This window comes from Neofelis nebulosa, chromosome 8 (assembly GCF_028018385.1).
Source record: "Neofelis nebulosa isolate mNeoNeb1 chromosome 8, mNeoNeb1.pri, whole genome shotgun sequence".
Classification (NCBI taxonomy): Eukaryota; Metazoa; Chordata; class Mammalia; order Carnivora; family Felidae; genus Neofelis; species Neofelis nebulosa.
In genome coordinates, this window is record NC_080789.1 from 78010618 (window position 1) to 78028818 (window position 18201).

Consider the following 18201-nt stretch of genomic DNA (forward strand, 5'->3'; position numbering starts at 1 on the left):
ACTGTTTTGAGTTTTTGTTGTATTTACCCCCATGGTATGGGCTTCTTTTATTTTGATCTACTTCAAATACTTTTGGAGTAGAAAGGATAGGAGTTATAATCCCATCGTATGGTTTAAATAATGTTGAATTACCATTTCTTTGAAATTTAAGCCTTAAAGAAAGCCCATGTTAAAGAATATAGTCTGAGAGTTTAAGAGAACTGAGAGTTCTACTAAGGATCCACTCATTCCGTGGGAAATAATGGGTCCAAAAGATTTCATAAAGTGTGTGCATAACACACACAGGAATAAATGAGCTACACTTGTTAGAAGTGACTGAGAAACATTTCCCAAACGACTTATTCCAGCAGGAAAGTATCTTAGAGGGTATGATCCAATAACAAGGGAAGAGATCACTGGAGGTGAGACAACCCAAAAGTACCCAGCTGGGAAAAATCGGTTTCGATGACTCATGGCTCAAAAGTTACTAGGAGTCCTAGGGTATCCTTGACAGTGAGAATCAAGCCTGATCCTTGAAAGGGCACATGTACTCATAAGAGGCAGAAGAGGTCAAGGGCATGGGCTCCTGAGCTAGAGCAACTCTGCCACTTCCTAACTGTAGAACACTGAACAAGTTACTTAACATCTTATACCTCAGTTTTCTTATCTCATAGGGTTATTGTTAGGCTTAAAAGAGAAAATCTATGTATCACTTGGAACAGTTCTTGGTACAAATACAGTAAATGCTCAAAAATTACTGGCTATTATCAGGAGGAAGAAAACGTGCTTTGGAATCAAACACATTTGGGTTTAAATAAGCCTCTTCTGAAATCTCTGGCAAGGTTTTGAATTTCTATGTCTCAGTCCTCACATGTACATAAACGAGAATAATACCATCTACCTTAAAAATAAAAACAGACTGGCCCTCAAAGGTAAGGGTATCAGAGAAGAGGTATAAAACCCATACAAAATACCTTGCACACAGTAGAGGCTTACTAAACACTGTCTGCCCCTGCCTCTCACCTCCCCTTTGGAAGTCTCAGGTCTGGTGCGAGGTTCTCTGCGAACTTGTGCATGACTCAGGGGCTGTTCTCTCCGTGAATCACAGCTCCCTGTGCATTTCTGAAACCCTAAACCTCTTACCGGAAAGGGAGTTCTGATGTACGCTTTTTCTTATTAAGCCATTCAAAATGTAAAAACAAACAAACAAGCAAAAAAACAAGAGAAATGTCTCAAGGCCTAAGCTCTAAAGTTTACTTTAACAAAGAATTCAGCTTTATCTTCTTTCAGTGAGAACTTGCAACTCTTCCTTAACTTTCCCTATCTTTTCTGACTTTTAACCTAACTCCTACCACATTGTAAATTCCATCCATCTTGGAAAAACAAGATATCTATGATAACTTGAGTTATTGCCTCTGATATTTCCAAGTGTAATACCTAACAGCCTATCATTCACATATATATTTACTTAAAGCCTAGATTTTTTTTGGTATTCTTGATGGTTTATAATTGGCACCTTCTGTCTTGGTAAACAAACCCCCTTTTATTTTTTTTTTAAGTTTATTTATTTATTTGGGGGGGGGGGGCAGGGTCAGGGCAGAGAGAGGAGAGACAGGATCCCAAGCAGGCTGTGCACTGTCAGCACACAGCCTGAGGCGGGGCTCAAACCTATGAACCATGAGATTATGACCTGAGCCGAAATCAAGAGTCAGACGCTTAACCAACTGAGCCACCCAGGTGCCCCAGAACTATTCAGGCAGCCTTTTAAAACTATTCAGACTTTTCTTTCTTTTTTTTTTTTTTAACATTATTCATTTTTGAGAGATAGAGCGTGAGTGGGAGAGGGGCAGAGAGAGAGGGAGGCACAGAATCCAAAACAGGCTCCAGGCTCTGAGCTGTCAGCACAGAGCCCGACATGGCGCTCCAACTGACAAAGTGTGAGATCATAACCTGAGCCGAAGTCGGACGCTTAACCGACTGAGCCACTCAGGAGCCCCAGTTCAGAGATTTTTCTAAATGTTGTTGTTATATATTGAACATACACAAAGAAAATTTATAACAAAATATAAGCACAAAAAATAACATCAAAATTAATTTCTGTAGTTTAAAAAAAAGACCACAATTTGTTAGTCTCAAAAGTTTCTGTTTGCCCTATCTCCCTCATTGCACCCCAACGCCCCCCAAGTAAACACTATTCTGTATTTACCATTTCCTTGCTTTTTTGTAGTTTACCATATATGTATGTATTTGTAAATAATATATTGTTCAATATTGCTTGTTTTTGAAGTCCTACAATGGAATCATTCCATATGCATTCTTTTGTAATTTGCTTTTTTAACTCAAGTTTACATTCCTACAATATATCTATTTTGATTGGTATAGCTGTAATTCATCTTTTTTCATTGCTATATTCTACTGAATAACAAATGTATAAATATATACCTCATTAAAATTTTTTTTGAATGTTTATTTTTGAAGGAGAGAGAGACAGAGCATGAGCAGGGGAGGAGCAGAGAGAAATGGAGACACAGAATCCAAAGTGGGCTCCAGGTTCTGAGCTGTCAGCACAGAGACCCATGCGGGGCTTGAACTCACAAACCGCGAGATCATGACCAGAGCCGAAGTCAGACATTTAACCGACTGAGCCACCCAGGCGCCCGATTACCTCATTTTAATAATCTATTCTCCTGACAATGATAATTGGATTGCTTCTAGTTTTTTGATATAAACAATGCAGCTCTGGATATTCTTCTGCCTATCTCCTAGGCTAATACTTCTCAAAATACATGTGGTGAGGAACAATTTTATTTCCAATCTTTGGTAGACTAATGCTTTTGTAAAATGCAATAAAAATAAATTACTATAAGCATACACCGACCATATGACCTAACTGTTCCGCTCCTAGGTATTTATTTACCCAAAATAAATGAAAGCATGTGTCCACATAAAGATTTGTACATAAATATTTATAGCAACTTTGTTTTTTTTTTTAATTTTTTTAATGTTTATTTATTTTTGAGAGAGACAGAGACATAATGCGAGTGGGTAAGGGGCAGAGCGAGAGGGAGACACAGAGTCTGAAGCAGGCTCCAGGCTCCAAGCTGTCAGCACAGAGTCCAACGCGGGGCTCGAACTCACGAGTTGTGAAATCATGACCTGAGCTGAAGTTGGATGCTCAACCAACTGAGCCACCCAGGCACCCCTATAGCAACTTTATTTGTAATATACAAAATGAAAAACAACTCAAATGTCCACCGAGAGGTGAACAAATAAACAAATATGGTAGAGCCATACAATGGAACATTACTCGGCAATGAAAAGGAATGAACGCTGATACATGCAACGTATGCAAAATAATCGTGCTGAGTACAAGAACCCAGACAAAACAAGAGTGTATACTGTCAGATTCCATTTACATGACATTCTAGAGAATGTAAAAGAATCAGTAGTGACAGAAAGCAGATGAGTGGTTGCTCTGAGATGGGGTAGGGGGTGTTGAGGAAGGGGTGTGGAGGGGCAAAAGGGAGAGATTATCAAGGGGCATGAAAATATTTTTTTGTTGTTGTTTTTTGTTTTTTTAATTTTTTTTTCTTTTTTTTTTTTTTTTTACGTTTATTTTTGAGACAGAGAGAGACAGAGCATGAACGGGGGAGGGGCAGAAAGAGAGGGAGACACAGAATCGGAAGCAGGCTCCAGGCTCTGAGCCATCAGCCCAGAGCCCGACGCGGGGCTCGAACTCACGGACCGTGAGATCGTGACCTGAACTGAAGTCGGACACTTAACCGACCGAGCCACCCAGGCGCCCCTGAAAATATTTTAAGGACTTATAGATATGTTCATTATTTTGGTTGTGGTAATGGTTTAATAAATGCATGCATATGTCAAAATTGAACAAACTGTTCACTTTAAATATGTGCAGTTTGTTGCAAGTCAATTATACCTTAATAAAGCTGGACAAACAAATTGCTAAAAATGTGAGAAGAAAAATACAAAATATAGGCCTCAATTCTTTTTAAGACTATTTTTTTAAGAGCACTTTTAGGTACACATCAAAATTGAGAGGAAGGTTATGGAGATTTCCCATTATTCCTTATCCCTACACATGTATAGCCTTCCCCACCAGAGAGGCACATTTGTTACAATCAACGAACCTACACTGACACATCATTATCATTCAAAGTCCATACTTTACATTAGTATGCACTCTTGGTGTTGTACTTTGTATAGATTTAGAAAAATGTATAATGACATGTAACCACCTTCATCATACCAAACAGTTTCACCGCCCTAAAAATTCTGTGTCCTGCCTACTCATCCCCACTAGCTCCTGGCAACCACTGATCTTTCCACTATCTCCATTGTGGTTTTGCCAATGTCATATAGTTGGAATCATACGTATGTATTTAGCATTCTCAGATTGGCTTCTTTCATTTAGCAATATGTATATAAGTTTCCTCCATGTCTTTTCATGGCTTGATGGCTCGTTTCTTTTTAGCACTAAATAAGATTCCATTGTTTAGAGGGACTACCTTTTATTTATTCATTCATCTACTGATGGACATCTTTGTTGCTTTCAAGTTTTGGCAACTATCGGGACACCTGGGTGGCTCAGTCGGTTAAGCGTCCGACTTCAGCTCAGGTCATGATCTCACAGTTTGTGGGTTCAAGCCCCATGTCGGGCTCTGTGCTGACAGCTCAGAGCCTGCAGCCTGTTTCAGATTCTGTCTCTGGCTCTCTCTGCCCCTCCCCTGTTTGTGCTCTCTCTGTCTCTAAAATAAACAAACATTAAAAAAAAATTTTTTTTAAGTTTTGGCAACTATGAACAAAGCTGCTGTAAACATCCATGTACAGGCTTTTTGTGGATATGTTTTCATATCCATATTCCTTTAGATGTCAAGGACCGTGATCACTAGATCATATGGCAAGAATATGTTTAGTTTTACAGGAAACCCCCAAATTGTCTTCCAGAGTGGCTGCATCATTTTTCATTTGCACCAGCAATGCATGGGGGTTCACAGTGCTCCACATCCTCACCAGAATTCACTTATCCAATTTTTTTATTAATAAATGTAAGAGACATAAAATTGTATTTCAATAAACTTAACTCAGAACAAACATAACGTAGGAGTAAAAGAGGATTACAAAAGGATTATAAAAACTGTACCTCACTGAAAGTGTGATTAATATAAACTATATTCATCTTGGTAGACCTGCAGGAAATAATTTGCAAACAGTGCTGGTCCCCAGATATACTTTGAATAGCATTATCCTAAATCACAAGTGCAAAAGTTTCTCTATAATGGTACAGTCCTAGTGGCCTATTAGAATCACCTGTAAAGTTCTTGAAAACAGACACACAGACTCCATCTCCAAATATTCTGAGTTAACTGATTTGGGATAGAGATTCCTAAGCATTCATGGTTTAAGGCACACCTGGTGTCTCAATAATGTTTTCATGGCACCCCAGGACAAAAGAACTACTGAACAACTCTTTCCTAAATAAGTATTTATGTCCTAACAATGTAGTAGGTGTTTGAAAAACTAACATATGTACAGCACGTGAGCCAAGGCTCCTGGAGCCAGTGTGGTACACCAGGGGTTGGAAAAAACACGCTAGGCAAAGAACTTGCAAGATCAAGACTGAAATACATTAATGTGGGTTATTTAGCCACAATGGAGATCATGGAGTCTGGCAAGATGGCTTCTCCCAAGAGCATGCTGAAAGATGCACAGATGATGGCACAAATCCTGAAGATATGGGCATTACAGAATATAAGCCAAGAGTTATAAATCAGGTGGAGTTTGCCTTCTGATATGTGATCACAATTCTAGATGAAGCAAAAATTTATTGAAGGCATGCTAAGAAAGCTACTGTTGATGCAAATGATGTGTGATTGGCAACCCAATGTAATGCTGATCAGTCTTTTACCTCCCCTCCCCCAAGAGATTTTTCTATTAGACATTGCAAGGCAAAGAAATCAAACTCCTTTGCCAGTAGCCAAGCCATATTCAGGTCCCAGGTCGCCACCTGAGAGATACTGGTTCACTGCTCCAAACTATAGACTTCATCTTTATTAAAAAAAAAAAAAAAAAAAAAAAAAAAAAAAAAGGCATCTACTTCTGTGAGAAGAATAACAGTTCCACAGTTAATTATTGGTTCAGTTACTAGCAGACTAAGATGTAGTAGACTAGTAGACTAGTAGACCCACACTTGGCATGCCAAACCCACAAACCCACACTGTGTCAACTAAATTCGGGACTCCAATGTTCCTCACAGAGCAAAGGTTTACAGTCCTGTGCTGCCCACTGCACAGTCCCAAGCTGATAAAGCATCAGTTTCTGCAACATCCACGGTTCAGAACATTCTGGTTAATCCATCATTAATTGGGTCCAAAAACATCCTTATTACCACTAAATGGTGTCATCACAAAGTACTGCCAATGAATCATCAAATGTGCTGAAAAGAAAATGAGAAGATGATGATGATGATGATGACAATGACAATGATGACTATGATAATTTGTAATCTGGCCTTGATGCTTTAGTACTTATACTTGGTCTTGAATCCACTGTACTGAGATTAAACATGTATGTTCGGTGTCTTCGAACTGTGTTGTAAAAAACGTAAATGGTATTTAATCAGTAAATACAGTCATCCTTTCTGATAGAGATGTTGCATTTTCTTTAAAAGGATTAGTAATGGTTTTTCATCAGCCTTTAAGTGTAAAAAATAAAGTTGTCACACTGAATAGATACTTCTCCAAAGAAGACATCCAGATGGCAAAGCGACACATGAAAAAGTGCTCAACATCACTCATCATCAGGGAAATACAAATCAAAACCACAATGAGATACCACCTTACACCTGTCAGAATGGCTAACATTAACAACTCAGTCAACAACAGATGTTGGCAAGGATGCGGAGAAAGAGGATCTCTTTTGCATTGCTGGTAGGAATGCAAGACGGATGCAGCCACTCTGGAAAACAGTATGGAGGTTCCCCAAAAAACTGAAAATAGAACTACCCTACAACCCAGCAATTGCACTGCTAGGTATTTATCCAAGGGATACAGGTGTGCTGTTTCGAAGGGATGCATGCACCCCAGTGTTTACAGCAGCACTATTGACAATAACCAAAGTATGGAAAGAGCCCAAATATCCACTGATGGACGAATGGATAAAGAACACGTGGTATATATATATACAATGGAGTATTACTCGGCAATCAAAAAGAATGAAATCTTGCCATTTGCAACTATGTGGATGGAGCTAGAGGGTAGTACGCTAAGCAAAATCAGTCAGTCAGAGAAAGACAAATGTCATATGACTTCACTCATAGGAGGATTTTAAGACACAGAACGGATGAACACAAGGGAAGGGAAGGAAAAATAATATAAAAACAGGGAGGGGGGACAAAACAGAAGAGACTCTTAAATATAGAGAACAACAGAGGGTTGCTGGAGGGGTTGTGGGAGGGGAGGATGGGCTAAACGGGTAAGGGGCTTATGGAATCTGCTCCTGAAATCATTGTTGCACCATGTGCTAACTAACATGGATGTAAATTATAAAAGACAAATAAATTACAGAAAGTAAAAAAATAAAAAATAAAAAATAAAGTTGTCATTCATTAAAAAAATCTAATGTATGCAAATTTAAAGAAAAAATAATAGTCTAATGTCATTCTTAAATAACCATAATTATTTACTAATGAGATGTGTGTATCCCCTGGGCACTGCACAACTTCTCAAACCTGGAATCAGATTGGACCCTGTCACCCTCATTTCCTGTTACACATTGATTTTCGCATGGCATCTGCTTTTTATTAGCAACCACTGAAAACCCAGCTTTGCAAAATATTGTGCTAAAAAAAAAAGAAGAATGTAGCCCAATCTGATATTGAAACTGTGAACTGAACTATCTGGAGCTAGTAGCTCACACAGTGTCAACAGAGGCCAAGTATCACTGTGTTGCCCTCAAACAAATATATGTGAATATCCCTTGGTCCTCTGTGGGGCTGCCGCAGTGCCCCTGGGCACCCTGGGCACACAGTTTGGTATCCACAGGTCTGGGGTAAGTCCTCGCCTAAGTATTTCTGACACACTCATTTTGAGATTTTAACGTAAGGAAGGGTTGAGGACCACAGGTCTGGGGTGCGGGCCAGGAGCTGAATGGCCAGGTTGCAGATCACACACAGCTCTGCTCTCCCCAGCAGGGCTGCAGGGGACTCCAATGCTGGGCCAACTCACACTGCCACCAGCAGCGACCGAGAGTTCCAAATGCTCCACATCCTTACTGTTTACTTGAAGGCTTTAAAGTTTTTACCACCTTGGGGAGGGTAAAATAGTACCACCTAGTGGTTTAATTTGCATTTCCATGATTACAAATGAGGTTATGCATTTTCATATTTTTATTAACCGTTCACCTTTCCATTTCTGTGTAGTTTCTACTCAAGGCTTTTTTTTCCGTTTTTCAACAGAGTGTTTCCCCCCGCCCCCACCTTTACTAATTTGTCAGTTATATGCATGGCAAATATCTTCCCCCAGTATTTATGGTTTGTCTTTTCACACATTTTACAGTGTCTTTTGAAAACATAAGGTCTCATTTTCTAAAGGACAGGTTCCTGTTCCCTTACTATTTGTTACTAATAAGTATGGCAAATATTTTCTCCTGGTTTGTTGCTCTCCCCGCCGCTCCAATCTTTTAGTGATGTCTTTTGATGAAGTAATGTCCTTAGTTTTAGGTCCAGTGACTAATCCCTTGCTCTCTGGCCAGGACTTTTGTGTCTCATTTAAGATCCTTCCCTTCTTCAAGGTCATAAAGCTATTCTGTATTTTCTTCCAAAAGTTCAAAAGTTTTGCCTTTTACATTTAACTCCCTTAATCTACATGAAATTGATTTTTGTGTGTGGAATGAAGTACAGATCTATTTTAATTATTTTCTATATAAATAATCAATATCCCTAGCACTATGTAATGAATTGTCCCTCCTTTCCTGCTGATATCAAGTGCCAAGTCCATCATAAATCATATTGACAGAAGTGTGCCTGTCTCTAGACTATCCCATAATGCGCCACAGATGTTAAGGTACTGAAGTGAGGGGCAGTTCCCCTGAGAAAGAAGGGGTAATTTGTATCATCTAAACCTTATTCATTGTTATTTAAGCTTTGAACTATCTGCATCAAACAGAATGTGAGTACTGACGGCAATCTATTAAATGAAAATGTCATACTTTGTAGGAAAGGAGCAAATCCATATTGATTTTGAAATTTAGCCAGTGAATATATAAAACCTTTATATGAGTAATATATGTAATTACTGAGGAAAATATAAATAAACCCAAAAAGTAGAAAAAGAAAAAAGTTATACCTTTCCTCTCCCACCCCCAAAACTTAGGGAAGTTCAGGACCTCCAAATTTTACTCATTGTTCCCCACTGGGCCCCTTGAAGTCTTTAACACATGTTTTACTCATCAGGGTGTGGGCCTCAAGCTAGGATCTGGTCTTCTACCCTGGTGAACTTGGCTCAACCAAAAGGACTCCATCTGGCCAGGCTGGTGATCACCCATGCTTCCTCTTCCTTAGCTTTCCCTGGGTTCTAAGTATTTTCTCTGTTGTTGGCAGGGTGTTTTATGTCATAAGAAATCTTGGGGTCAAAAGGGTTAGGCAACCACTGTCCCTTAGTTGATGTATATAGTCAGTCTTATTTCTGATGTTTCACTTCAGCCTCCTTTGCCTGGGTTAAAAGCTAGTCTCTTATTACTATAGCTATCCACAGTCTCAAGCAAATTACAGAGACTAAGAATCAGCATAAGGAAAAACATACATGCTCAGCAATCAATCTCTTTTAAGACTGCTTGCTTTTAAGACTGGACAGAATATGTCTGTCCAGGAGCAAAACTCAAATGCACACATTTTATGAGTATTACAACCAGAAAAAAAAAAAAAACCTCTTCAATCTTTAAATAGATTCTGTTTTCTGAACAAAATATGTATAAAATACAGGTAAAATTTTTTTCTGGATTTTATCCATTGAGCATCTTTGTCTATTAAGATGTAGATAAAAGGAACTTAACTTCTTAAGTCATCATAAGTTATACTCTGGGTCTCCAAGTAGAAAATTAATAAATTTTACATTCCTTTTCCCAACTAAAATTCAAACCAATATTCAGTAAAAAAAAAATTTCTTTTTGCTAACTTTCCCTCCCTTCCCTTTTTCCCTTTCTGCCATCCTTCCTTCCTTCCAACATTTATTCAGAACCTATGCATTTAGGTACCAAATTGCTGGAATATCAAGGCCTCGTTAAAACTTAGGAAAACTGGTGGTTTTATTTATATGCAAGTTTTGTATAAAAACAAGTCTAGTGCTTTAAAGGACAACTTGTAGAGCCATTGAGTTGATTCAGCTCAAGAAAGTGAACAGAAATCAGCTCAGGCAGAGTGACCACCACAATCGCCCTAGATAAGAGGGATCCCCCAGGAGATTATTCTAGTTCCAGAGTCAGAAAAGGAAAACCTGGTTTCATTCAGGAAAAAGATTATCTCACACTCTATTCTCAGAGAAGAAATACTGTAGGCTCTTTGGAAAGCCTAAAGAAGAAATTAATGAGGAAATATTCCTGATTTTGCAGCTATTAGCAAAAATACTAACATGGAGTTATCAATGTGGCCTAGATTTTCTTAAAACTCAGTTGTGACTGAGATATGAGACTACATTGAGTGACTTTTATTACGAATCAAATAAGAAAAGAAAAATGTTTCTTGGATATATTGTTTCTTTTCCTCTGTATGTGGACCCTCATGTTCTTATTGGTTAACAAAATGAATGAACCAAATGTTTTGAGGGTGTCTTCTTGCCTTCATGTAAAGTAACCTGATCTTTTACTTGAATGTTTAAAAGCCACCTCAGCCTAAAACATTACTTAAAATAAATAATGGTATTATTATTCACTATTTTGAATAGTAGGTTCAGTAATCTGCCAAAGTCACCAGCTGGACAACGGCACAGCCAGGATTAAAAGCCCAGTGGCCTGACTCCAGAGCCTGGGCATCAAGTATTCTGTACTATGCAGAGCAGAACTGCAGCAAATCAGAAAGTGAAAAACCTGATAAAAAGCATTACTAAGATAATATGAGACTTTTGTTCTGAACTTATAGGAAGTTAGGAAATACAAAAGTAATTTAGGCAAAGATTAGGCTAAAACAAAGTGAAACTGGGGTGCCTGCGTGGCTCAGTCAGTTGAGCATCAGACTCTGGGTCTCAGCTCAGGTCTTGATCTCAGGATTCTGAGTTCCATCCCCGTGTTGGGCTCCACGCTAGCATGAAGCCTACTTTAAAAAATAAAAATAGGGGCGCCTGGGTGGCTCAGTCAGTTAAGTGTCCGACTTCAGCTCACGATCTCACAGTTCGTGAGTTCGAGCCCCCATGTTGGGCTCTGTGATGACAGCTCAGAGCCTAGAGCCTGCTTCAGATTCTGTGTCTCCCTCTCCTTCTGCCCCTCCCCCACTCATACATTCTCTCTCTCTCTCTCTCTCTCTCTCTCTCTCTCTCTCAAAAATAAACATTAAAAATATTTTTAATTAAAAACACAAATAAAAATAAAAATAAACCAAAGTGAAACTGTCATCCAGCTACCCCCACCCTAGTTTGCTGTTGTTGTGGAAGGGGACTGTGAGTTATCTAAACAATATCCACCCTCTCTCTCCTTCATAAGAAATGTTGATGTTATTTGGGGTGTACTGCCCTAGCTTAAAGACTGCTTTTCCTAACTTTCTTGACTTCTACAGGAGTTCAAGGAAATGTAAGCAGAAGCCAAGTAGATAGAAGCCAGGGAAGCTCTTTCAAAGGGGGCTGATTCAGTTGACAGATGTGCACTTTTGCCATTTCATTTTCTTCCAGCTTGGAATACAGACATGATGGCTGGAGTGCTAAGAGCATCTTGTGACTATCAGCAGACTTTTGGCATGTAAGCCAGCACTAAGGAGAGCAGGAAGAAGGTGGGAAGAAGCCCGGGCTCTTTGTGACCACATTTAGTTTTGGGCCTCTTTTATGTTTAAGCCACTCCTACTTGAGTTTTCTGTAAAATGTAGCCAAATTGTAAGTGATATAGTCTCTTAGATATTTTTTTTCATATTTTTAAATGTTTACTTATTTTGAGAAATAGAGAAAGAGAGCACAAGCACAGGAGAGGGGCAGAGAGAAAGGTTGAAAGAGAGAATCTCAAGCAGTTCTGTGCTGTCAGGGCAGAGCCCAATATGGGGCTCGATCTCATGAACTTAGGATCATGACCTGAGCCAAAATTAAGAGTTGGACACTTAACTGACTGAGCCCCCAGGTACCCCATATACTGTCTTATATAATTTTTTAACTTTTAATTATCCTCAATACTTTCCAAAAATTTACAAGAACTATTAATACATTCTATTCTAGCAGCACCGGGGTGGCTCAGTCAGTTAAACGTTCAACTTTGGCTCAGGTCATGATGTCACAGTTTTTAAGCACCACATCAGGTTCTCTGCTGCCAGCACGGAGCCTGCTTCAGATCCTCTGTCCCCTTCCCTCTCTGCCTTCCCGGCTTGCTCTCTCTCTCTTTCAAAAATAAACATTAAAAAAACATTTAAAAATAAACAAATTTTATTCTAATTCACAATAACCTCCTTTCTGCCTCACATTTATTCTTCTCTGCGGTTCATCCCTACTAGTCTTATATTCATGTCTTTGTGAATTCATAGCATACTCTTAATAGAAAACAGTGGAACATCAGTAAAGGTGGAAATGAACAGTAAATAAAAAGTCAACAGCCTGTGATATAAAAGGGAAAAAAGATATTGAGAAATTAAAGGTAAGAAATTTGTCTAGGATCACCAGTCCAGCAATTGATGAAACCAGAGCCCAGACCTAAAGGCTCCTTTATGATGTTGGTCTTGAAGGGAACCACTGATAGTGAACAGGCAAGAAGGAAGTGGAAAAAGCTTCCAGTTGAGGGTGACTGGTTTCACAAAAAGCCTTGAGGGAGAAGGAAGGAGGTAGATGGTACTTACTTACAGACCATCAGAAGCCATGAGAGTGAGGGGGCATTTTAAGAAAAACAGACCTTGGTGCAGTACTAAGCAGACCTGGTGCTAAGAACTAAAGGGAGGAGTAAAATCATGAAATAAGTAGGCTAGAGGTGCCTCTCAACCACCAGCATGGGGAAGATGAGGGTGGGGAAACAGACTAACAAGCAGGGTATTCAGACTGGCCTGTCAAAGTGCACAGTTGCAGGTTTTATTACCAAGTCATGCAACATTCATCCCTGACCCCAACCCTGGCTATGAAGAATGTTGAGGCTCCTCATTATTTTTTTTCAGTATTTTTAGAGCATTTATAACATACATATTACTCCTATAATCATTCTCCTCTCAAAAATTTATTAAAATGTCTATAGAACTTTAAGGATATTTGGTCCTCTCCCCAAACTCATCATTATACATAAGGACTGGGAAAAAAATATATGATGCATGCTTATTACTCAGAGATTTGTGTTAGACAAGCAGTCATAGCCAGTTGATAAGGTGAAGGCTAGGAACAGCCATCATACCTAGGACTTGGAGATCTACAAATCCTAACCGTGTGCCGGGTGAAGATTCTTTCCTGTCTTACTTACGGCTACTCTGTATCTTTTCATCATAAAAGCGTCCCAACCAATGTGTAACAAGTTACCTGGAGACATCCAGACTTCAGAAGGCTAATTCTATTTCTTGAGGAATATAGTCACAAACTTCAAAACTATACATACTAATTGGCTGTCAAGGAAGCTGTCTCCAGCCCTCTATATGTAACATCCTTGGCAAAGTCCTTAAATTCCTCAGTCAGTAAGAAAACGAGACTTTTCGGTTTCTTCCATCGGGCCTGATTGTAATAATATGATAACCACAAGTAGATTCTTCTCTTCAAACCAAAGCTAATATGAATTTTTCTCCCACAAGCCCAAACATTTCCACTCCAATTCCAATCTGCATCAGTGCCTTTAACTTTAAGGAGAAATGAGGGGCATCTGGCTGGCTCGGCCAGTGGAGGGTATGATTCTTAATCTCAGGGTTGTGAGTTTGAGCCTCACATTGGGTGTATTCATCTTAAAAATAAAATCTTAAAAAAAAAACTTTAGGGAGAAATGAGAGGAATGGAATTTGAGATGCAGGCATTAAAGATATAAGTAGGGGCGCCTGGGTGGCTCAGTTGGGTTAAGCATCCGACTTTGGCTCAGGTCATAATCTCACAGTCTGTGAGTTCAAGCCCCGCGTTGGGCTCTGTGCTGACAGCTCACAGCCTGGAGCCTGCTTCAGAGTATGTATTTCCCCCTCTCTCTGGCCCTCCCCTGCTCATGCTCTGTGTCTGTCTCTCGATAATAAATAAATGTTAAAAAAAAATTTTTTTTTAAAAATATAAGTAAAATCTCAGGAAGGAAAAGACGCTTTGTTTTTAATGACTGATGGCTTTTCCTGAGATAAGTAAGGGTGGCTGGAAAACTTCTAATGCCTAGTTATATACAGTTGGCCTGCCAGATGTTATTTAACCAGTAGCCCATCTCATGCTTCCCTCCAATTCACCTTATGCCACATCCCCAATTCAACATTATCCAGTATCCACAGGGCCAGGGTGGGGAGTAGGGGAAGAGGAGTTCAGGAAGGGAAAGAGAAGGTAACAGGTAGCCAACCAGGATGAGGCTCAGGAAAGGTAAGGTTGTCTGCTTTGCACATTATTTGGCCATTTCTTTCAACTGAAAACCAAGGTATCCTTTTTAGTACACACCAAATGATCCCACAACAAAATGGCTATGTCAGAACAACAAAATGTAATGTCACAGGCTCTTCTCAGGGTTATTCCTTCTTAAAGGCACATTCTAAGTTCTAACTCCCTATCTTCAACAACCTGCTTTCAGATCCATGTTTCAATTTCCTAAGGTAAAACTATGACTCTAAGGACAAAGCTTTTTCTACCACATTTCGTGAGGAAATAAAAAGTATAAATCTGAAAATACCTTGATTCAGTCTTGGTTAAAATTAAAGAGAGAACACATGAGTAATGAAGGTACTGAGTGAGAAATTTTGAGAAAAATAACTTTGATAGAAGTTATTTAAGAATCCAGAAATGATTGGGGTGCCTGGGTGGCTCAGTCAGTTAAGCATCCAACTTTGGCACAGGTCATGATATCACAGTTCATGAGTTCGAGCTCCCCATCAGGCTCTGTGCTGACAGCTCAGAGCCTGGAGCCTGCTTCAGATTCTGTCCCTCCCTCACTCTCACTCTGTCTCTCTCTCTCTCTCTCAAAGATAAATAAAGATTAAAAAAATTTAAAAAAAAGAATTCAGGAAGGATCAAAAATATGACAAGTTGAGAAGTAGTTTCATTTGGGAGTCTTAAGAGCACACTGAACAAAGGATACTCAAACAACAGGCACAAATTTCTGCTTTAAGTTTAAATTTGCACATGCTCTGCCTCTTGTCAAACTAATAAGTAGCTCTTAAATGTTGGGTAAGTAATGTCAGGGAACCTCTGTAGTATGTTATTTCAAACTATAAAGAGTTGGGGCACTTGGCTGACTTAGTAGAGCATGAGAATCTTGATCTCGGGGTTGTGAGTTCAAGCCCTACATTGGGCAAAGAGCTTACTTAACTAAAAAAAGATGCAAACTATAAGGGCTTTAACCTCAAACCTTAAAACTATGTTATGTTTGTTATAGGAAACTGAGTTTCTTAGAATGTATTTTATAAACAAATTGTTGTTTACATAAAGATGTAAACTATGTTTGACAGAGAAAATTGATTTTGCTCACCTGCCTTGTTATAATTAACCCAATGTCTATGTTCTCACTATCCATGTTATATATAATTAACCTCAGCAATATACAAACTATGTAGAATCTCATGCTAGTCAAGAAAAATACCTAGACTCACATACTAAGACATTTTTCTCCCAATTAGATAGCATTTACAGCAGATTCACTTTAAAGAGCCCAAAGCATAATGTCATTGTTCTCCATACTTGTCAAACTGTTTGCCCAGATGAACAATATATCGTTCTATTAAGAGAGCTGTTTGCCCAGATGAGCAAAGTGTTTGTCCTGATAAATTGATTTGCAAGAATTTTCTAAAGCAAACAGTGAAGTTATTTATTAAATTACTGCCTAATCTTCCTGAGCAAGATAATTTCCTGGAGCAAAGAGTTAAGTCATGTTGACACGGGTGGGCTCAATTCTAATATGCCCCATTCCATGTGTAAATAACAAATGGTTAGGGGCTCCAGGGTGGCTCAGTCCAACCTGGTTGAGAGTCCAACTTTGATTTTAGCTCAGGTCGTAATCCCAGAGTCATGGAATCGAGCCCCACGTCAGGCTCCATGCTAAGCGTGGGACCTGCTTAAGATTCTCTCTCTGTCTCTGTCTCTGTCTCTCTGTTTCTCTCTCTCTGCCTTTTTCTCCCACTTGAGCATGCTTTCCCCCCTCTCTCTAATAGTAAATAAATAACAAATGGTTAAGGAGAAAAAACATGATTGAAATAGAGGGAAGTTCAACCATAGAATTTTAGAATTTGGTGAGGAGTCTAAGCTCATATGTTCACTGTAGAAGACATTGAGACCCAGAGAATTTAGATAACATACCTAAGTTCATATAGCAAGTTAGAGTGTGGAACACAGAATATAGATATTTGCTCTGAATCCAATACTATTTCCATTACATAGCTCAGCTCCTGCTTTGAAATGGACCTTTAAACATAGAGAAATGTAGATCGTTTTTCATGATAGCTGTAAATGGTTCCTGGGATCACAAGCATCTCTACAAATGTAATACAGAGATTCAGGCAAAGGCACAGCATTTGCAAAGTTATCAACTCAACACATCTTACATACTTCACAGTGAAAAAATTTTTAAACTTAAGACTATGAAGTTTTACTCATTTTAAATTTATTTTATGTCAGTAAAGATTACACTTATACTTTGGCAAAAATGTCCATTTCACCATTTGTTCTTCTGCACTATATTTGGAACCTATTAACACGGGCCCTCATGTCAACTCGTACTAGTAAAGAACTCTGACTCGTGCTCCAATGTCAAAACTGTCCTCAATGAAATACTATATAAAAATGTGATTAATTTTTGCTCTTCATTTTTATGTCTCAGTCATTCAGTAAGTGTCTAATTTAGACAACACATTGGTTTTATGCTTAATGGATGAAATAGTGGAAAGATTTATAATACATCAAAAAGCCAAAAAGCTTCCTACTGTTTAAAGCTCTGTGGTCCAATATGGGAGCCATTGGCCCCATGTGGACATTTACATTTACATTAATTACAATTAAATAAAATCTGGAGGTGCCTAGGTGGCTCAGTCAGTTAAGCATCCAATGCTTGATTTTGGCTCAGGTCATGATCTCAAGATTCATGGGATTGAGCCCCATGTCAGGCTCTGCACTGACAGCATGGAGCCTGCTGTCTCTCTCTACTACTCTCTCTGCCCCTCCCCGCACATGCTTGCACATACTCTCTCTCTCTAATAAACTTTAAAAAAATTAAATAAAATTTAAAAATCAATTCTTTAGTCACATATTCAGATTTCTACAGTAGAAATCTATGCAGGGGTACCTGGGTGGCTCAGTCGGTTAAGTGTCCGACTTCAGCTCAAGTCATGATCTCATGGTTTGTGAGCTCGAGCCCCACATTAGGCTCTGTGCTGATAGCTCAAAGCCTAGAGCCTGCTTCAGATTCTCTGTCTCCCTCTCTATGCACCTCCCCCACTCGTGCTGTGTCTCTCAAAAAAATAAAATAAACATTTAAAAAAAAGAGGAGCGCCTGGGTGGCTCAGTCTTAAGTGTCCAACTTTGGCTCAGGTCATGATAGCATGGTTCTTGAGTTCGAGCCCCATGTCAGGCTCTGTGCTGACAGCTCAGAGCCTGGAGCCTGCTTTGAATTCTGTGTCTTCCTCTCTCTCTGTCCCTCCCCCACTCACCTCTATCTCTCTCCTTCTCAAAATTATATAAACATTAAAAAAAATTTTAATAAATAAAAAAAATCTATGCATACTTTCAGCAATTTTGGAAGTATGTCTTATTTGGCCACTCTATTACAGAATGTACATAATCCTAGTAAATGAGTATCATTAAATAAACCATAAAGCAAGGTTTTATTAGTCAGGATAGGGTAACACAGGAATAAGCAACCACGAAATCTTAGTGTCATAAGACAACAAAG

General features: G+C 39.0%; 1 protein-coding gene and 1 pseudogene across 7 annotated transcripts in view; one reads left to right on the forward strand and one right to left on the reverse strand.

Annotated features, from left to right (window-relative positions):
- BICD1 (BICD cargo adaptor 1) overlaps positions 1–18201 on the reverse strand; it is a 261478-nt gene that overhangs the window by 158349 nt on the left and 84928 nt on the right. The window lies entirely within an intron of this gene.
- Positions 5662–6505, forward strand: LOC131519785 (transcription initiation factor TFIID subunit 9-like; annotated as a pseudogene).